At 36.1% G+C, this 23,172-nt stretch overlaps 1 long non-coding RNA gene across 1 annotated transcript in view; it reads left to right on the forward strand.

The window, feature by feature from the left end:
* LOC135450620 (uncharacterized) overlaps positions 1-22,565 on the forward strand; it is an 83,177-nt gene extending 60,612 nt beyond the window's left edge. Inside the window, exons 3-4 of the long non-coding RNA XR_010441118.1 lie at positions 21,744-21,828; positions 21,930-22,565. This is a non-coding gene — a long non-coding RNA (uncharacterized LOC135450620). The remainder of the gene's footprint in view (positions 1-21,743; positions 21,829-21,929) is intronic.
* Positions 22,566-23,172: the final 607 nt, after the last annotated feature.

A 23,172-nucleotide genomic window follows, 5' to 3' on the forward strand; every position in this document is an offset into this window, starting at 1 on the left:
AAGACGGACCTCAATAATTTACAATTCATGTAAATTTACAGTTCATGTAAATAACTTTAATGATTGCTGTCCACTTTCTGTCAAGCCTAGTACTGATAGTGCTACCTTTGCATCATGAAATCAATTCTTCCTTTGCTTCTGGTCTTTTTGCAAGGAGCCTTAAGGTGAAACCATGTCAGAAAGCAGCCTCTTACTCTCCTTCCTCTGTGTATTTTGAGTGATGATTGTTTCTGATGTGAAGGCTCTAGATCTTCAAATTGGATTTGCTGTCAATGTGTCCTTTTCCCAGAAAGTGATTGCGCTTGTCAAAGACACAGTTTTGGTGTCTAGGTAAAATGGATGAAATTCTAAGGGCTTAGGGTACCTTCTATTTTAGCTGCTTTGATTTTCATTTTATGGTCAACTGTATCTCTTAAGAGAAAGTACGTTGAGCTACTGTTGATGCATACATTATGCTGGGTGTGATGCCTAGAAAATAACATTTCTCCTACTTCTGAGGAAGGAAAGAGAGGACTATAGATAACATTCAGGAGTGATATTACTAAAAGACCCATTTTTATTCACCTAATAATGGAGAGGGAATGTCTGTCTGGTAACCCAGCTCTGCTGCATGACAGTTCATTTTTGGCTAGGACATAATCAAGCTGTCTTATGTATGCAGTTGCTTGTCTGTGTCTGTATCATGCTACTGTATAATGGCCAACCTGAATTAATTGAATTAATACAGCTGGAGCAGATGCTGAATGACTGTATCTAAGTCACTTGTGTCCTATTTTACACTTCCCTTCATGATCTGTGTGAAGCTCTGTGAACATTTGATATTCATTTTAGTGTCTCACCATATGCCCTCACATTTATAGGCTATAAATCCATAATCAACAACTCTGTCGATATTGGCATTACTTCTCTCAGCTGCATATGTGAAAGAAAGCATTTGGAAATAACCTTTATGACTAAATGTGCTTACAAGAATTACTACTAAAGAGTCTGAAATGTTGTTTCGTGTAACACTCTACCAATGTGCAGAAAAAACAAAATAGGAGGCTAACTAAAGTTTTTGGATATTTAGTGAAAACTTCAGTGAGTCTCATGCCCATGAACTCTATTTACAGGGTTTGAAACCAAATTTCCAAATGTGTGCACAAAACTCTTTTATTACTGCATAACTTTTGTAGGAAAAAGAATGATTAAAAAACCCTTTTTCAGTATAGTTTTTCTTTCAAGAAAGAGTCCTTTTGTCTGTGGTAGAAAGCAAGAAACGATGTTATTTTCTATGTATTCCCTTCCCACTGAATAGTGAAGCACCTTACACTTACCTATTCTTTATTTTGCAGTTCTTTGATAAACAACTCCTCTTCCTTTCTTGTGTCCAAAGTTCAAGGTTTGTTAGAACACTAGCTTCAGTTCTCTGTCCCCCTCCTGCTCCATTAAACACACAATATGTAATTTCAGATTATTGGAGACTCTTCATAAAGATGTTTTTCTTCATTATTAGCAATCATTGCAATAAAATGGGGATTTTATGCCTCTCTGAGCAGAATTCTGTAAGTAATACTTCAGACAGCAAGCAGTAACTTCCTTTTACTGTTTAATGTTATATGCTTTCTACAGAGGTCACCCAAAGTGAGTTTTGTATTGTGGAGTAAGGCACAGTATAAATATGAAAATATTTCTTTGCCTTTTTGTTTCTCAGAATGTTCCAAATATTGTGTTTTAATACTGGCAACCTCTCTGAAGTACTGTCAGGATTAATAGAGTGCTGAAAAATGCTATTTATGTATATAAGGTAGATCATGTTGTGCATCAAAGACCTCTTCTTGAAAGAGCATGTGAATAATCTTTACTTACATGAGTAGCTGTGCTGATAGGTTACGGTATTGGTGCATGGCAATAGTAGGTTATAGGTTATATATAACCAGTAGGTTATAGTATTGATGCATGGCAATATTCAGCTGCATATGATTAGGTCTTTTGAGACACTACTTTTCACATGAATTCTTTCTTCCTCTGTCTCTTTAAGGAACTGAATCTTCATTGACTTACAGCTGACTGTATTGGATTCATAAAATAGTCTTTCACTTCTCTCTGGGTATATGCTGTATCATGAATTGTCTCCTTAGAGACAGCAGGCCACCTCATTATGGTTACAATAGACAAATTCCTAAGCATGTGGTCTGCTTTTATGGCCTTGACTTGTGCATCTTTTACCTCAGAGACTTGCCACTCATGTTGACACAGATTTGTTGTGTGTGATGAAGTGATAAAATCAATGAAGAGGACACATGTGCTTCTCTAGCTTTCAGAAAGACTTTATTATTTATTGTTTATTGTTGTAAGTTAAATCTACTCAACAATTTTCTGCAAAGGTACATTTACTTTTTGGATATGTTTTATTCTGCCTGCAGCTTAGAAGTGGCTCTTAGGGCATACTGTATGTGTTAGCTTTGTACAAGTTCCACTGGAAAATAGAATGAATAGAAATGTATATGTCTTGGCAAGAACAATAGCCAGGGGCTGAGGGAGAAGCGTTAAATAAACAATTTAAGAAAAATAAGCAACCTGAATGCCAAGCATTCCTGTGTTATTCCTATTATATTTCTGTCCCCCAAAATACATTGCTATTTAAAAGGACAGAGAGACTAAAAAAATTCCTTTAATTAAATTTTAATTGCTGTTTTAAAACCAGGAAAATGTTACTATGTCAGGAGTTGAGGAAGATGTTTTCTGAGAAAGCTGAAAGTCAATGATACTTGTAATTTCAGGCAGTTGAGAATAGTGCACAGTTGGATTTGTCGGTGCTGAAGGTAAATTTGTTGAAAAAATGTGGAATAGGCTGAATTATAGAAACTATGCTGCAGGCAGAAGAAGTATGGCCATAGAGAATTTTGTTAATCAACTTTTCATAGAACTGAAGCTCAGCTATATGTAAGTTAAGATTTGAAAAGAACTTTTATGGAAAGTATATTTTTTTAAAAAAAATTAAATATTACACAAGTATGCTTTGGATGAGAAATCCTCATGAGGTTTCCTAGTGAGTATTAATTTTCTCAGTCCATAGTTTTTTGTTTTATGTGTTCTTTAAGTCATTTCCCCTGGCTTCGCGGACCTAAGAAACAAGGGGACAAGTTATTTGCATTTATGATCAACATACGTTGCTGAGAGTCTCACTGATTTGGTGAAACAAGAGTAGCTGTTAGCATTTTGTTGTTATTTGCAAATATTTGCAAGTTTTTTTATAGAATAAAGGCATTCTCAGCAGTTGTAGATTGCTGGACTTTTCTCAATTGTACTCCTACTTTAGCAGAAAGAGTAACATTAGACAAATTACCTGTCTTTTTCTAGTTTCTTGCATATAGCTCAGCTTAATGCATATGATCTGCAGAATCCATACAGGTATCGTTTGATGAAAGAGTGAAAAGAAATAGAAAAATCTGATTTAAGTGATTTTTGAGAATCTGAATCTGACTGACAGACCACAGTGTAGATGACTGGCTGGTGTATTTAGAAGGTTTTGTTGGTAAACATATGAGTGATTATACTTACAATAATCTCTTAAAATATAGATTGTCTGGAAGAAATAAGTGTAAGGATGAAAAACAGGCTCAAACGAGGAATCAGGAAGACAGGTGAAATAAAAAACTTGAGAGAAAAAATGAAAAAAATTCAGAATTTCTGAAAGACTGACCTCTGCCTCGATTCAGGGTTTCTGACCGCTGGATTTTAAGATGATGTTCTGCCTCACTTCCCTCTACCCTAGGACACACATGACATCTTTTTTTTATCATCTTTGATTAACCCGTAATTTTACAGTCTAGGACCTTGCTGAGGTACAAATAGAGACAACTGCAGTGCCTTGTTTTGCCATGGGCTGAATATGGTGGGGTCTCAGAAGCAGTAGCTGAGGCAGCATGCAGGACATGACTACATGAGGGAACAGCACGGGCTGGTGCTCAGAAAACTGCATTTGTCTTCTCCTTTGGTACACTTTTTTTTTTTTCAAATATATTTAAAATTAATCTTACTCTAAAGGCTGTTCTTTCCTGCCTACTGACCACATATAATTCATCAGGAGCTTTACAGTGAAAAGGTCAGTAACAAGAGTCCCATTCAGAGGGAAAGATCAGAAGTGAAATCCAGTATGTAAAGTGCTTGTAGCAGAAAACAGGGTGCAATAACTGAATGACTGTTCTTGGTCTCTGGTAAGACACGGCCATCAGAAGCTTTTCCCCCACTCTATGGAAAGACTATGCAGAGATTTTAAAAAAAAAATTGTTTTAAAATACTCATTGTCTAAGCTTTTTGATAGCAGATAAGTCCTGGTGGAGAAAGGGTGGATACAGGTTAGGAGTGAAATTAATACTCTAATGAATGAATTAACAGTAATTTTGTGAGGTTTTTGTTTTGTTTTGTTTTTTTTCATTTGCATCATGTTAGAGAATATGAAGGTCTTTACAGCACCAAGCCTTAAAATCTTGCTAGCTTTTAACTTGCTCTAGATGGCCCTGCTGAATCTAGTGAGACTCTCTGGCAGCATATGAAGTTAGGCATGTGCATACATCATTTGCGAAGTCAAGATATATTTTTAAATTAGTGACTAGAATACAGAGGCTGTGGTTCTTGGTGACCCCCTGTGCTGTACTCCAGTAAAAGAAGTTACTTTGTCTATGAATTTCTAATAAGTTCTGAGAATAGAAATCCTGAGGTGCTCAAATCCAACACACTATGAATTTCAGGACTTGCAAAATAAGGCAAAACATTTTTTAAGCAAGTCACCCCACCACCACCCCCATCCCTCAGCTGTGTGAAACATTTGAAAAGGAATATGTGCATGCTATTTAGTGTGCTCTCAGACTGTAAGAGGGATGTGGTTATTCTCCACTGATTCACTTAATTATCTACAGAATTACAAAATATTAAAATACAAATATCCTGTTTTACGTTTGTCAGGCACCATGAGGTTGTGGCGGGGCAGGGAACCCACAAAAGCAAAACCCAAATCAGCACTAAAATGGGACTAACCCTGTTCTCAGCATTGCATACCTTGGCTCTTCAGTGTTCCACAGCATTATCCAATGCTTTTAGAATGATTTACTTATCAATCTATTTTGAAATGGCATGGTTTTTTGGTTGTTTTATTTTTTTTCATTGTCTCCAGCAACAGTTTTATTTGAATACTCATGTTTACTTACTGAAGTGCATTTCACTTGGAATGGAAATGCAAAACATTAGTGCAGGCTTTGTGAAATTTACCACTTCTCTGATATATGAAAAGTACTTGAGATAAGGACATCTTTTCAATAGTAGTAGGCAGAGGCAGGGATGGGGGGGGGGATGACGACTCATAAGCTTTTCAAATAAATATAGCCTGCTTATTTTTCAGTGTTGTCTATATTTAACAGCCTCATTGATTCTGTATGCTTTTTGTTAGAGATTAATTCTACGGATTTGTTCAAAGATAATATTGTACTTGTAGCTATGATAAACTATTTTTTTTCACTCTGCTTCTTTTTTTTGTCGGTAAACAAGAATGAGAAACCAACATACCAAGGGAGCTAAGCTATGCAAAGAGCTGTGCAAAACTCAAACTGGTACAAAATTTTAGGGTTTTACTTCGTCAAAACATTATTGACATAAATCAATTGATATTTCCTCCATGTGGAGTTTGGTACAATCACACTCTGATTTTTCAATATCTCTGTAGAAATTAGCCAGGCCCTAAATCACTACATTTTGTTTAAATAGTAAACGGAAATGGCATTTAAAATCTACAAAGCATTAAAACTGCTAACGGATTACTTACATCATTGCCTTATAACCTTTTTGATTTGTTGATCCCCAAGTACTTTTCAGCAGAGGCATGTGTATCTGTGCAGCAAAAGTTAACTTACGGCAGTAGGTTTCCTTTTCACAGCAAGGTCGTGTGAACCCAAAGAGTCTGCAGACCACATGTTGAAAACTATTGATCTACATTATTTATATATGACTTGTTCTCTGCAGATGTGTTCCTGCTTTTGAGATGACTCAGTAAGACCATGCAATAGTTTTCAGGAAGGAACTGGGAGAAGAAAATGTGACCCTTAAAAGGGGAGGTTTAGATCGATAAAATGTTTCCACAATTCAGGAATTAGACCTTCTTCTTGCCACTAATGAGACATTCTCCAAAAATTAAGAGTGGATATCTGTTTAATACATGATATACTACAATATTTTGTTGGCATTATGGAATCACTGCATCTGGACACACTGGTTCAGTGCTTCTTAAGAAGGATGGGAATTCTGTCCCTTGGTGGCTGCCAGACGGTGGATTCCTTACGCACTAAGCTATTTTCAAGATATTTAGATTATGTCTTCCAGCTGACTAAAAAGGTCATGCCAAGCATGTATCACACACCCCTCTACTTTGTGCCTTGATTGAATTCTAACGCAGTAAGTTATGGATTTGATCTCTAGATAAACAAAGCAGTTTCCTGCCCCTTAAACTGAAGGCATAGAGTTTTAGGGGATAAGATCCATTCCTTTATTGTGCTCAACCACAAGCAAGTTGAAATTAAACAGCAGCATAACATAGTTGTATGTTCTATTTGCCAGTTTTTATAATGATTCTGAGCTTCCTGAAATTTCTGCTAGGCAACAGGCTGGTGTCACGTTGAAGATATGAGTTGTGGTAATGCACATATTAAATGGTAATATTTAACACATGAGATGCTTCTCATCATGGTGAATATTTAGAGCTGAAGGTGTATTGAGTAAAGGCAGGTACAGACCCTGCTGCTGGTGAGGGGCTTACACCTCCCAGGGTGACTTGGCTTCTGGTGAGCTGTTATGCAGCAGGCCGGTGATCCAGGGGTCTTTGAAAATTTCATCATTTTGTTAGTAGTCAAATAAAGAAACTATTTCTAAACATTTCAATATTAATATCAAACATATGGATGTTAAAAGAACACTTTTCTCCTTGTGATATTCATGTGAGCAAGCAGCTAATTCTCTGGTGTGATTCTCAGACTGCATTCAGTAATGTAAGAGATGGAGTTTCACGTGATAATGAAGCTGTTGTTTTTCTCGAGTATATTGCTGCTTGAGCTATTCTTATGCTCACACTTCTTAGTGTGCTGTGTTGTGACATGAAATTCTCTTAAATGTTGAGCAAACCCATTTTTTCACTTTGTTCTTTGATCACTTTCTATCAACATCAAGTTTCAGAACATGATAAAAAAGACTAGTTTTGAGGCATAATGGCTTTTTATGGAAGGGGTATGTATAAGTAAAAGGCTTATAGCTTACATATTTTTAAGTATTATTTATACTAATAAAAGTTGTATAAAATGAAAATATTTGTCCTAGAAGGGATCAGATGATTTGTTCATAACTGTAGCACATTTATGAAAAATATTTTTTTAAAATATTGAATTTCTATGTTTTATTAATATACACATAAGCTTCTCTGGGCATCTTGTTGCATAAGCTGCCTGTCTGTAGGCCACACTCTCTAGCAGAAGTGTCTGTATAAGCAGTCATTCTGAAATGCTGATTCTGTTATTTGATTTGGGATTAAACAGTCTGTTGCAAGCCATCTGTTTCCCTATGCATGTGTCCTTGAAAGGTTAGATTTCCACAGATATTGCCCCATAACTTTAGCCAGTGCTTGAAAGATCAGAATTAGGTGAGACATATGCCACTGAAATTATCTGTTTTATCCTAGAGGACTGGCTGCTTTTTGACATCAGTGCCCATGTTGGAGAAAAGTTTATTCTCTCTTATTGCTGCTGATTTAGAACCCTGCTGATTTTGGCCAAATGCTGTGAGACTTAGGAGCACATCCTCTGAGGGTATTTGAACAGTTGATGCGCAGTGAGTGCTTGAAAAGTTCCATCAGCTTTCTGAGCTGCAGGACCCGATGCCTCTGATAGATGCTGCATCACTCATGTCTAACTCAAACTGTTGCTACTACTCCAGCAGCACCATGTGGCCACTAGGGTCAGAAGACTGGTGTGGGTTCAAAGATTCTTTAGAGACTTAAAGAAGTCTTACATAAGACTGGACCTTGCTATTGTGCAATGTTGTTTGTTTTCATATTTTGTTAACCTTTTTTTTCCCATTTACATTATTTTTTTTGTGTGTCTGTTCATGCATCAGCCTGTGAGTGCTGGGTATGTGTGTGATGCACATATGACTACTAAAAGACAAGTGTCATGGTAGTGATCTAGCCCTGTCAGTTTGATTTAGGTGTTAAGAGGAGCTCAGGTTGGAGAGCAGGTCCTTAAAAGCACGGTGGAAGCTGGCTTGTGAGGAGCCTGCCTCTGGACTCTGTATACACAGCTATAACTTTTGTGGTTGCTTAAACTTGGTATTCTTAAGATGTAACTTTGTCATGAGCCATACAGGGCCTCACATATTTTAGCAGCCCTCTAAAAGCTATCTAGAAAGCCAGTCACAAAATGCTATTTGTGGATCATGAGTCCTCTTTATTTCAGCTCAGCCAGAAACCAATTCAGTTTTTCTCCAACTTTGGTATTCCAGAGGCTAAAGGATTTCAGGGCTGGTTTCATAGCATAGTCTGTAAAATTTTGTTATGCTTTGCACTACAAACCAATTATCCATTGAATGTGTTAGAGTTCAAAGGTGTTGTTCAGCCAACATGATAGGCAGTATTGTGCAGAATTATTTATTTTTGCTCTTGAATGTGTTTGGTTCAAATCCTGCTTGAGATCCTAATTTCTGAAAGTTCTGGAAGATATGGATTCACAATAGGCTACTGTTGAACTGGTAAGTCCAGTTGAACCTTATGTAATTTTTTTTGGTGAAATATTTTTTGTTCTTTAATGTTAGAGTGGTTTGAAATGTTTTTGCTTTTACTCAACAGTCTGACTACAAAACTACTGATGTTTCTGTACCTCTGGCTGGAAATTTGCCAGTTCAGGCATTGCACACATGGCAAATCTGAATTTGTACACCTAAACCAGATGATTGGTCAAATGAACATTTGCAAACTGCCCTGTTTATTTGCACAAATGTAGGTTTTATGTGTGCAAAACTGATGTGTTTGCAATTTTGAGAGTTGTATTAAGGTAAGCTCGCTATAAATATATCCCCTAAAATTTAGTTTTTGATTAAAAATACTTACTAGGCAATCCTCCTGCTAGAGTTTCCAAATTTACATTTCCAGGTGAAAAGGAGCCTTTAAAACCTTTAAAAGCAGCCATGGAAACAGAAGCTGCACAGAGCTAGGCAGTGACATAGGGCATTACATCTAAGAGGCACATTTAGGGGGGAGCTTGTCAAGAGCAGAAAATGATGCTTGCTCTCTCTCTTACTGCAGAATACTGGACTGCTGACATGATCCCTTACTAGAAAAATTAGGATATGAGAAAAATGATAAATTTTCATGGAAAATAAAAATCTTCCCTTTTTTCTCCTTTCCTTTTTAGAAGTATTAAGCAACTTCTGTAAGCAATAATTTCACCTTTGAATAATCAGTGAAAGAGTATTGAAATGTTAGTGAAATCCAAGAGAATTATTTTAAACAATGTGCAACAAAACACACAATTGTATTTGTAACACAACATACGAAATACATTTTGAATGATGCAGTCCTAGGAATTAGTAATTCCCTGTATATAGAATACTTGGGTATGAATGAACCTGTCTGCAGGTATTGGGATGAAATTCAGTCAAACCAAATAAAGCTTTTGCATTGTTGACTTGCAGAAAATATTTGTTCTTGTTTATGTCTGCTAAATCTCTATTTTAAAAATGTAGGATTTCTGTAAATACATGATTTTGGTATCCATACGTGTTGCTAATCCTTGATGGAGTACTATATTAACTGCATGATGAGTAATAGCGATGGAAATGAGCTTTCCCATTTTTTGAGAGATTAATAATTTTTCCACTTTTACAGAATTCCATTGCAAGTACTGCATCTGAGCTGCATTTAGCTGGCATTCCTGTTAGTTAAAATTGAAAAAAAGCATTCTATTAGTTGTCAGACTTTTTTCTTCAGGCTTTTTAGAATCTTGAATGCAGTATGATGCTGTTGCCTTTGTACATCACAACCTTGGGGTTAAAATGTACCTAATTTGCAGTAATTTAGATAATAGTTATCCCCAACAGCATTTTACATGAGGCAGCTAAATTGTGTAGTGTATGTTCTTAGAGAAATAGTAAAATCTAACTTTGGAGGTTCTTAAATTTTCCCTAAAACTCTGCACCTTGGTAGAGTCTGAGAACAAAAGGGACTGCTTTTCTCCACCTTCTAAACTTCCATGATGCTGTACAACAAAGGTCTTGTTCTAAACAAACCAAACCTGCCTGTAGGACCGTGAGGGAACCTTCTAAGATAGTGATGGTTTCATTCTTCTCTGAATACACATTCCCAATTGAATGCCACAGAAAGTGTATCCTGCCTAGTTGAGGTATTGGGTTTCAAGGAGTTGGATGCTCATAAGTCTGGAAAACAGCTTTGTAAATGAAAGAAGCAGGAAGTGGCTCACTACATACAGGAGATCCAGTGGCTTTTCTTGTTTTGTTGCTGATGAAAAACATCAAAATTTTTTCTTCCCACCTCACCCCCCAGTATATTAGTACACTCAAGGCTCAATTTAGGGAAGCTCGAATAATCAAGAAAAAAGGATACATTTCCAAGCAAAATCAGTACTTCCAAGAAGAAACTTATGATGTTAAAAAAGTTCTTTGAAGAGTGCTTTTGTGCTGTGTTCCAACAGAAAAATTATTCTACTCATCTTGTTTACTCTCATGATTTTTTTCTTTCATCCTGAATTCAGCGGAATAAACTATTTCACCTCCTATGCCTTAGAACAATTTATTTGTTGAATTTGATTTCTAGGATTTCAGCGCATTAGACTGGAATTTTCTCTGACTGGTATATATTTTTGCCTCTTCCTAGTTTTTTCTAAGAAATTTATTCTAATTTGGGAAAGTAAGAAGAATTAAAAAGAGACTATTTTTCTAAGTACTAGATAAATACAATTTATGTAGGAGAAATTTATATTTGTGCAGCAAGTCTACATTTAATTTCTTCCATATATATTCCTGACTTGGTGGTCCAAAATGGGAGAGAAAGCTTTTACTAGACTTTAGTGTAGGGGTTAAATCCTTCTCAAAGAATGTGCAGGCTGCTTGGGGATATCGCACTTTTAAATTTTTGTGTGTGTGAAGTAAATTTAAAATAATGATGTACCAATACCAAACTGATAACTGACTTTGAGAAAATATAAACTCATTTAATTCTTTCTTGAGTTTCATTAGCAGAGTATAACTCAAATTAAAATCATGAAGTCTTATATTTTTGTTCTTCTAATATTGCATTTTTATTCTATCTTGTTCTATTATTACTTATGTACAACACTGATACAATATTTCTAGCTAGGTTTGGTGGTAGCATCCATTTATTATAATATAAAGCACTTGCTTCCTCTCTGTTTTCTGGAGATATTTTAATCAATAGTCTTTCAAGCTTAGTCTTAATATTTTTTGTGTGTTTTCATCTCTGCACTTGATTTATTGAGTGGATGGAAGGAAATGTGACTCACCATTCTATCCTTTTGCTCATTTCTGTCAGTAGGGAGAATAAAAATGATCTTTCTAAATTCTATATTTGTTATTCTTTTTTTGTCTTTGTGAAATGATCTCTAAGAATATTAAGTAACTATCTTCAAAATTAAACAGATTAGAATATGTTGAACAGATTCTTTTATGGCACAAAGAAGCATCAAAAAGATTTTCTTTGAAAATATTCTCTCCCTTGAATTTAATTTACAATTAATTTCAAGGCAAAAGAAGAAAACTTAATTCCAGGCAGAAAACCAACAGCCTGAGACTTCTGAAATAGTTTGTAGGGGGAGTGGATTGTACGGTATCAAGAACAATTTGTTGCTACTGTTTCCACTGTGTTGGTAACCAGCCTGAAATATTTTCCTTGCATTTGTTCTGCTCCATTCTAGCAATGTCTATGGCTTAGAACTATTCCCCAACTCTTGCTCATCTGCTGGAAAGGTGACTACATATGATGGTTTGTCACTGTTTTTTTTGGTGTGTTTTAGTTTCCTCAGCCTTCATGGCCCCCTGCCTCTTGCCGTGTAGCACAAGCACTGCTGGATGAGCCAATGTTCTAACTTTCAGTCACTGGGAGCAGCTCTATGAAAAAGGCTCATAAACTGAGAGCAATCCTGTTCACTGCCATTTCCACATTCATTGGTAGCTTGCAGCTTGTTAGTGTTCTTGCAATGTTTCAGACCTACAGACACCTACACTGCTGTAGGTTTTTCTTGATATTTCTTGGGTAGGGCTGGTCTTGTATGAATGCTTGTAGTGTTTCATCTGATATAATGGAGTTAGACACGAGGGTGATTATATCAGAGCTCCTGACAGGTTTCTGCAGTATATTGAGCATGAACAGGTGCAATATATATAATATATATTTCTTTTCCTTCTGGATTAGTAGATTTACAAGCATTATTTTTGTTCCTGCTGTGGCAAGTTCTGAAGGTAAAACTCCTCATTTGCTATGAAAATAAAGTAATTATTATTATTTGTTAATTTTTTTTTCTTTCCATTGCCTGTTTTACTTATAGGTTGCTGTCTCTGTCAGCATTTTTATTCTGTTTGTGCTTTGCAGTTTGTTGAAGGGGTAGATGTATATTCTGAAAATAAACTTGAATCTATTAAAGTGGCTAACATACAGTGATGTCTCTGTTTTGTAAATTGAGTTCAGGCATAGGCTATCTATCTCTTTGGCAGCAGTGGAGGTGCCTTTTTGCTTGAATTTTACTGTTTAAGCTTTTAGAGTCGCTTTCGAAGGTGGAAGAGGGGTCAGGGTAGCATCAGATTCACACATTACTGTCTTTACTGAATTTATATGAATGACCTCCTTTGAAGATTGAAGAATGTGGCACGAGTATGCATAAAGCCTCTCAGACTTTGAGGAATGTGATCTTTTGTCTTTTGTACATGATCTTCTATTTGGCTGTTGATATGTTTTGCTATTTAGGGAAGATGAATTTGGATATATTTGATTAAAGAAAAAATTAAAATGCGATCACCTGCACTTGGCATTGCTGCACCTCTGCTTGAAGGCTCTCTAATATTGCTAAAATTTCTGTGAGGTTAACCTTGGTTTTGTTTTATTGTTTTAGCCATGTCATCCAGCTTTGGCACTGGACCAACCTACACAGGCTTCTGCCTCTTTCTCATCTGTCTCATCCTTCAGCAGGCACAGTCTCATTCAGAGTATCAGTTTATCCAGTGGGCACCAGCATAATTAAAAATATTTTGTGCTTTTCTTGAAGAGACGTAATATATAAGGGACAGTCAGCTTACTCCTGTAATTGCAGTCACCAAGGAGGGCTTAATGCAAAAGCAACTGTATTCCATAATCTCTTTCTCATTCAGCATATCACAGCTAAAGCCATGAGAAACTAAATTCTGCACTTATGGCCTAATCCAAACTAAAGTCTGGTGGGTCTTCTGATCCCTAGCATCTCCAGAGCAATGAAAACAAAGGACCAGAGTTCTCAGTTTCCTTCTTACTGGAAATCAATGACAGATATCTGAGTAGGAAATAAAGTGAGGGCACAAAGGGCAAGTGCATTTTTTCTTTACCTAATTATCCTTCTGCCTTTATTTCTGATGATTCCCCCATCCCATACAACTAAATCAAAATACCTTGCATGTGGCCTTTTCTGCAGTTGGAACAGTGGTAGCATTTTTCCCAATGGGTGAGTGACATATAGGAGTGATTTTGTTATAAATAATAAACAAGCTTTGTTTTTGTTAAGTTGTTTGTGTGGTTTGCTCTGTTTGATTTTTTTTTTTTTGACTTGTGGGATTTTTTGGGTAGGGGGAGAGAGGAGATTGCTCTGTGTGGTTTGTTTGTGGTGGGTTTTTTTGCCTTTTTTTAAATTTGAAAAGAAGACTCACAAGTTTATTGTTCAGTCTTAGAGCATTTGAGCGTACTGTTAATATCTTTCTTAAGTGCTTGCTGGTTTCTTTCAATTCTCTGTTTAACCTATCCATATTTGAATAAACAATTCACATGAAAATATTACTAAAAAAGTATAGGTTGTGCATAAAACGCACTCTATCACTCTGTGCCATAAGAATTTAAAATGAGGGAATACTTGTGATGTTTTATCGTTCTAACAAAAATGAGATATATTACTAGGCAAGTAAAATTTTGACAAGTAGCAATGATTACTGGATTTCCTGTCTCAAACAGAAATCTGGAGGAAATTAAGAGCTCCTGTTGACTCAAACATGAATTGAGCTGAAAGTTTCCATTTAGATTTGTGGGAAACCCTCTGAATTTGTATATCCTACTACCAGTGGGAAGAGTGCTGTCATTTTAAATCTATGCAAATAGTTGTTCTTCTCAACACTGTTGTATCTGGGGGAAAAAAAGGAAAATGATGCTGATCTTAGTACTCAGAAAAATATGAAAGAACCTAAGTCTAAGGAGAATTGACAAAAGACATTTCTCTGGTGTCTCTGTTTCTCCATTTCTCCTTTTCTGACTCCCACTGTCCTTGGTTGGCTTCTTCATTCAGCTGGGGAGCTCTCAGATGGAATTACTTCCTCAGCTCTAGTGCCTACCAGCCAGCCAGCATCCACATGGCTTGAATCACTGTTGCTTATACCATGGAGGAGGGCATCTTTCCATCAGACCTGTGAATCTGTGAGACTAAAATTTATTTTTCCCCTTCCAGTGAAAGCATAGGTAATTCTGAGCATTTTTCTTTTATTAAAAAAGTAAAATGAGACTAGAATAAGTATGAAAAAATAAAGGGTATTTCTTTCATTACTTTGTAAATTTCAGGGATCTTCAGAAGTTCAATTTTTTTTTTGCTTATAAGCAAACATGAAATTTTTGAGGCAGCTCCGATGCACAGCTGGCAGCTTGCAAAACATATACAATATGGGCAGCAAGATAAGGTGAAGGCTCATTAACTTAAGAAACTAATATCAGATGCCTGGAATTTAAGTAGAAAAGCACAGCAATCACTTTATTTGAACCTATGAAATATACACAAACGTATGCATATATGATATACAATTTATTTATGTATATCTCTATGTGCATTCTCATGTCTGAATATGAAAGTATTTTAAGCATTGCATTTTTATAAGCTCTTGCTATGGGTATATTGAAAATCACTATTTGATGTTTTTCCACACTTGCGTCTCTTTTTGCTTTTATGTTAAAATTAATTCTTTTTGTCTTGAGGGATAAAGATAGGACCTTTTCCTTAGTGCAGTTCCAACAGAAGATAACTTGATGCTTATAACAGCTTGTCAGTCTGAGAACAGTTAAAATAAGACTGAAAGAAAGAAAAGCTCCATTTACTGTGGAAACCCCTAGTGAGATGAAAACTATAGTTCGTTTCTTTAGATAACAAAAGACACTTCCATGTCCTCCTCACTAGCAACTTTTTTTTTTTTTTTTGACACAAAAGGCAGAATGAGGGGGCAAGCAATACCCTAATTATAACTGCTTTCCCCCAAGAATTTTACCCTACTTTTCTTGCTCTGGCTTAGCAGGACATTCAGTGCTGTTGTACTTGAGTAATAAGAAATATGAGTAAAGGGTTAATTTTTCCTGTTTGGATGAGGTGTGCATTGCTGGAAGAAGGACAGCAATATGCAATGAAACTTTGACCTTCTCATTGTTCTATAATGTCATTGGTTGGTTACTCCTGTGTGCTTTCACAGCCTCAGCAACTTGAGCTGTGGCAAGGAGGGGTCATCAGTGACCAGTCAAACACTGAATTAAAAAAGCATTAAAAAAAATTACAAGTTATTTTAGGCCTCAAAATTGATGTATTGTTCTTTTATAAAGGCAAGAAAAAGATGTGGCATTCACCTGTTTTAAACGTTTGTGTTGGGAGGAGGAGCAATGTTAACATGGATTTTACTGAGTTAGGGGTAAATCTTGCTTTACAAAAATATAAGTAGTTTGTCTATATATGTGTGTGTGTGTCTATATTGTTATCATTGTTGAAGATGTTATTTTGACATCGCCTTCAATGCTATAAAATGAAGTTAAGATCTTGAGTCTGCTGAAATAATTGTCATATTTCCTGGAGGGAAGGAAAGGTGGCCTGTTTTGTCACTTTTAACAATTTTTATATCATTAAGTTCTTCAACATTTTTGCCGCTACTGCTCCTTTTTTTGTTCTCTTTTAATGTTGGTGTCATTGCCATGAAGGGGTAGGATAAAACATACACTAAGATCAAGGCTAGAGGGTGGAGAATTTTGTTCTAACACCTCTGTTCTGAGAAATGAGCAATGATCAGGAAGGGTTTTTCTTAATCTTCTAAAAAGGGCATTATGCGCCAGAGAATGGGTGAGTACGGAGCCCAAAATGCAGCATTGGAAACAGAAGTAACCCTCCAACTTCACTTTAATAACCAGAGTATGTACAGATATAGGTTTGCCATTATATATATGTATATGCTCAAGTAATCTGTGATCTCTAATGGCAGAATCTCCAAACACAGAGTTTCTGTAAATTCTTTGTGTGGAAGGAGTTAGAAGAAAATTGAGGTTAAGGAAAACCTCAAAGGAAGAGGATAGGTTACTCCTGGTCTGATACTGAAGGACTATGTTCCACTTCAGAAATGTGAATTTTAAAGTCATCTATGTGCTTTATGTACTGTTTATTCCACAGTGTCAATAAGAGCTATGCTATCCTGAGCTGCATGTCAGTGACTGAAAGGGAATCTAGTGGTGAAGATCTGAGACAAAACCCCAAGTTCTCCAGTAACTGTCTGTAACAAATGCAAATGACATGCTCCATAGAGGAAGATGTGTGCATAGCACACGGTGTACCAGACTGGATCAGTAACCTGTTCCTCCATGAAGTAGCACTTACACGCTACAGTCTTAGGAATAATAGTGTCCTTTTTCTTTGCAAAGTTCATCTAGGTGGTTGATCACAATATGAGGCTCATTGTAAACATGCTAACTTAGTACCAACTACGGAAATCAGTTTGAAGAAAACTTTCAGCTGGGGGAAAGTTAAGGAGAATAGCAATGAAGGTTGCATTGGTTGTCATATCACAATTTTCTATTCTATTCACTTTGTGTGAATAATGCAGGAATTTGCCAAGGTATTTTGGTTATGCCTCTGAAACACTTCAGTTTATCTCTCAACTTTGCAGATTTCATGAAACCTTCATTCTTTTGGAAGGTTTTAGGCATGGTTTGTCCTGGATGGCATAAAAAAAAGATTGTGTCTTGTAAGGAAGATAATAGCTAGAAAACAATTAAGTTTTATATCCCTTTTGAAGAGTCTGTTTCTAATGTTGTTTTCAGAAAATGTTTCTTGGTCTACATCTAAAAAGCTACATTGGCACCAAGCTAGTCATAGTGTAATAGAGAGTCCAAACATATGGTCATTTGAGTTAATTTTGAAGAAGTGAGATGAAAAAAAACAAGTCAGCCACTCCCATCCCTTTGTCAACGAAATTTTTGCTGTTTGCTTGATTCAGATTTAAATGTACGAAAAGAAAAATCTTCAGTCATGGTCTTAACTACGTATCCACAAACTACTATTTTTGGGAAGTAACATATTGATGGCATGTAGTTTCATATGAATCCTTCTTTTAGCAAGCTGGTAATGACATCTTGTGCGCCATGTGTTCTGGTTTTCGGTTTATCTGAAGCATTTAGTAGTATGATGCACTGGTACAATATGTGCAAAACTGTATCTAGTAAGGGCTCCACACTAACATCCTTTCAGAAATCAGTGGTTCCATAAGCAGCTTCTAAGAAATCTTTTGCTGCTGAATCTAGGACCCAAAAAGGCAGCAACTTTGGAAATAGACTCAAAACCATGGGTATTCTCTCTGGTAATTCTTACATTCTCAATTCCTAAGTTTTATTCTAGTTTCATAAGAGTGAAGGTATTTCTTTATCAAGTCAAAGGTGTTGTAGACTCAAGGCTAATGTTATTTGTTTTTGTGCTAATAGTAATTTGAAATAAGTGTGTTCTCCCAGCCTGGAAATGTGCTTGGCACTTTACTTACAAGATTGAAGATTGATTCTTTCTGTAGACTTTTTGAGGACTTTAAGATAATACACTTTATGCAAGCAATCAAAATTTAGTTCGAAACAAAATGCATGTACTTTTAGTCTTAAAGCAGTGCTTAATTTATTAAGCTGACTAAAGATACAGTAAATGACTTTGCTGTCATATTTGATTGTAGAATTGGCTAACTTGACATTGAAGAGTAGGGACAAAAAAATCTCACCATTTACAAAATTTTTGGTCTTGCAGCCATGTCATGTCAGCAGTGGGTTACTGGTAGCTGCTGTATGGACACCTCTATCAGGTAGAATTACAATATTCCACAACATTGTCTGCTTTTAAAAAAAAATTGACAGTTTTAGGAAATAGTCCTTTATGTACACTATTTAATCCTGTCTAGAGGGCAACTTTCTTTCATGGGGTAATTGGCCTTGCATGCAATTTTATTTCACTCATGCAAGCTTAGTAAGTTAAAAATGAGTCTGCAATTATTGTGCATTTCTACCTGGTGTAGCAGAGATATGTACATTAGCCACATTTGTTCTATTTCAGAGATTTTAAATTATAATTCCCCAGAAAAATAAATATGTATTAAAAATATTTAACCTTAAATTTCATGCATTTATTGTCCATTTGATTTGTTACCTTGTGCTTTTAAATGTAGTCACAAATGTAGTCACAAATTATACAAGATCTCCCAGTATACATAAATGCTGGTGGTTGAAATGTGATCTAGAAAGTATTCACAATTATTTTGGTTATTAACATTAGTCACTTGTTAAGATACACCATTGTACAGGCTTTTATGCTGAAATTTTAAAACCAACTAATCCATGAATGAGTAGTTTGTTTATCAGAAGTGTGACTACAGGTTTGTTTGCGCAAGAGACACCTGAAATTTGTCTGTGGAATGGGAACAATTTTTTTTTTTTGCCTACCCAGCCTAGGTATCTTATTGCTTGCCAAATAGCAGTAATAGGTTTTTATCTGAAATTTTGGAGGACAGTTAAGATAAAATGGGGAAAAGGGCAGGAAAATTGAGTTTTGAAAAATGTAATGTAGGCAGAAAGCACAGTGAAATTTTTGCTTTCAATTTTAGCCATTCAATGGTGGCTTGTTTGCTGGAGAGGCACATAGCAGAAACCATTACAAGTTCCCTATAGTTGCTATAAGCATGCACACAGTGTATAAGCTGCAGAACGTGTTTCTCATGATAAAGTAGAGATTTTAATGCAAAGTAAATATTGCTGTGCTGGAGCATTGTATATTTCCTTTTTGCCATCTGATCATGGTTTTTAATGGAGTCCTATGTGTCAGAATTGCAGATAGTGTTATTGCAATCATGGTTACAATGCTTTAAAAATTGTTTTATATGTGTTGCTGGTGTGTGCTCTGTAACTATATTTTGTTTTTTTCCTATCGCTTATAACTTCATAAATTGTGGTAAGTTTTAGACGGTAATTTCTAAACTTCATAATCGTGATATTTTTATTCGTGGTAAGGAAGAGGGGGGAGGAAGGGAGGATTTTTCATACCTCTCAGATCTATTGGTCTATTCTCCAAATGACAGGTTCCTGACTGATCAACTATGCCACCTGCTACTAAAGCTCAGTAATATTAGTCTGTGCAATGGCTTCACTCTCATCTCACACCTCAGAGATCTTGAGCTCAACCCCAGGCATCCCCTGTGTGTTTAAATCAGCTTAACGGCTCACACAGCGTGCTGATTTCCTTGTAGGCCTCTGTTTTCTCAAAAAGTGATCACCTTTTGCCAATGCCCTCAGGATTAAACAGGGCAGTCTGGTTTCCCTTTTCTGCATTGGCTATACCTTTGTAGTCAATAAAAGACTAACTAGAAAAGAATCAGCTGATGAGAGAATCAATCTTCTGGAAGCCTCCCCACAGTTTTCTCATCATTTTTGTGCCGTCTGTCATCTCAGATTGTAAAATGGAAACCAAAACTCAGTATGTGGGAAGACTTTTAGTGCTCCTTGTTAACAAAAACAGTAAGACCAGGGGTTTTGATCTTATGAGTGTATAGGTAAACAGTAAGCTGTAAGTGTGCACTCTTGAAGTAGCTTTTCCATGTTTCTAATGGAGGTCTGCGAAAAATTATCAAAGAAGTATCACAAAGGTCTCATGACATACTGTAGTGTAGATATCCATTCTGAGTAGGTCAGGTTAAATCTGAAGTTCTTCTCTATAACAATACCGGGGGTATCTTACAGAACAGCTGTACCATTTATCACGGTATAAAAGCTGTATAAATAGAAAAGGTCCTGAAAATACAAGTGAAGCCTTCTTTCCGTTTCACTACTTGCTAAGCTAAAACAGTGGTCTGTCTTGATAACTAGTATTCAACTATATTTAAGCTTTTTGAATAATAGCCTACTTCAAGTTGGTTTATAATGACAGATGGACAACTTAAAAAAGAATTGGAGGTTCATCATAATCATAATTCTTTACAGTTCTAAATTTTTCATTCAAATGTATCACAGTAGTTTACAAATATTAATTCAGTGTTATAATCACCCACCCACGAAGCAGGTCAGCATCCTAGTTTTACAGAAGTTCAAAGTAGGGTATCAAAAGGTTAAGAGCTGTGAGGAATTAAGGGGTCTGTTGTTATGCACCATAAGGCTCATGCTGGGGACTCTATTTTTTTCCACATCATACTTTAAACTTCATTTGAAATCTGATTTCCTTTCCTGGACTGAAAATCCAGGGATGAGTAACACAGAATGTGCGGGTTATATTAGTGACTGGTTGACAGTCATGCTGAAAGCACTGAGAATAAGGAGTTTAACTAGAATTACATGAAGTAGCAAAGGTGACTGAATCACCACCTTCAGCAATAAATGTTCTCTTTCTCTGTCTGCAGGTGCTCTGGGCATTGCCATACTGTTCCCTACAGAAGGGGAGCTCTCAAGCTTTGCACGGTCTCCAAAAACTTGTCAAATATCACTTGCTTATGGTGAAGGACTGTGGCAGACCTTGGCTACTCTGTCTCATTTGCCTGACAAATGGGCAATGTATCTAATGTGGATGAAAAAGTTTAAATATATTAACCTATGATTCTTGTACAAAATTATGTTGTACAAAATCTATCCCAAAAAGAGGGGTAATTTCCAGAACAGAGGTGCATCCCTCTTGCAGTTTTAGTTGCCTAAATCATAGCTAGAAATTAGAGTAGTAGTATTAAATACAGTTTGTCACCAGCTGTATATACTGCAATGCTTGTATATCAAAAATTCAAAGGTGAAGAAATGGGATTTCCTTTCTAAGAAAGTTCATTTCACACTTGAACCAATATCTGAGAAATTCAGAAACAAGGTAAAGAGGTACCTGGCTCTGTTCCTCCCTTAAAAGAGGTTTGGACTATGAAATATTTAGCAGGTATTGGCTCTGTTAAAAGCAATGGGGACATAATTTCAGAGCAGAGTTGGCTCCCTGTTAAGAGATTGTCTGAAAGTTTTCAAAGTAACATTCATTTATTTCAAAGCTATAGAATTATTGATGGTTTGGGTCTGGTCTCAGCTGGGGATTCCATAAATACAGAGGCATCCCTTTGCTTGGGGCATGGTGCCGCCAAGACGAGCATAGCTGTGATGACTTTTTGTAGCAGTCATGGATTGCTTCATCCCTTGGCAATTTCAGATGGTCACTCATCCTGCAGAGTTGCTTTTATTTTTATTTCAGAGAACTTTGCTAGAAAAATTGTTCTAGAAGACTTACCTATTGAAAGACTCCAATCTTTATGGCAAGCTCTTCAAGGCTTATTTAGGTGAGGAATTTTCTTTTTTTGGCCACTGTTTTTTTTCTTACTGCCAGTATTATTTTTAAAGATAGGAGAAACAAGAAGTGTAACAATTCCATGTGTTTCAGGGGCAAGTCAACAATATAGTTTGTTCTACTGCAATTCTCGATCACAGCTTCTAAAACAGCTGCTGGGTTGATGATGCCTACTCTAAGAACATCAGCTGTCAAACCCCCTCAATCCTGGCAGATATTGAAAATGCAAGTTCCACTAATAAATATCCTTTCCCTTTTAAATTGCTACTTTTTGTTGTCCTTCAGCATATGGACAAATTTGTTTTGCAGTCATATCAGCTTGCTATCTGTCAGGCTGCTCTTTTCCTACTCCACCAAATCAAAGTTTCTCAAAGGATTGTTACAGATTTAACTGCTGGTCAAAGAATGTCTTCAGGGCCACTTCAGGTTCATGGAACTACAATTACACTCTGGAATGTTGCCTAGACCATCCAATTTTGAAGTCTGTTTGTGTTTGGTTTATGTGATTTTTTGTACACATTATGCTGGGAACTATTTTGATGAATTCCTCAGTCCAAAATTTCTTCCACTTGTTAAATGTACAGTTTGCTGGATCCATGTACTGGGAATAAATATAATCACATGCAAAATACACCCCAAAGTTTTTCAGCATGCTTTATCAATTATTTCTAATTACAGACAAATATTTTGAAGAGATATTTCAAAACAAATCAAAAGGGGCAATACAGTTTATCTAATTTTGTAACCTGTTAACTGGTATACTACCCTAAACATCAAACCACATTTTTTGGTATACAAGTAGCATGTTCTTGGATTGAGAAATAAAATCAGAATCTGTAAAGGAGTATTGCAGAATAACTCACCTACATTTCTACTGGAAATATTTTCATTCAGGAGTATACACTGATATTTTTCCTATGATTTAGTAAGCAAATGAACTTTTTAATGTTCAGATTACCAGTACATGGGTATGTCTCCTAATATTGCAAACACTTTTTGGCAATTTGCCATTGGTTTCCTTTTGCAATATCTACTAACCTCATAGGCATTCTGTGTTTTAATCAAGTCTGACAGAAGTTGGAATAGGCTCTATTTCCATATAATTGTCATATGGTGAAAACATAAAGTACTTGTTTCATTAAAATAATTGAAAATTGGGCTCTCCACATGGTATGTAAAAAGGACAGATTTTTCTTAGAGCTGCAGTTAGAATGATTGGATGAGAATACCACTAGAGCTGTTGTCTTCATAGGTTTGTTCCCATGTTGAATTTATTACATTCTTCTTTACCTGTAGAATAAAACACAACAAATCGAACTCCAAAAAGTAACAGTGG

Source organism: Zonotrichia leucophrys, chromosome 7 (assembly GCF_028769735.1).
Source record: "Zonotrichia leucophrys gambelii isolate GWCS_2022_RI chromosome 7, RI_Zleu_2.0, whole genome shotgun sequence".
NCBI lineage: Eukaryota > Metazoa > Chordata > Aves > Passeriformes > Passerellidae > Zonotrichia > Zonotrichia leucophrys.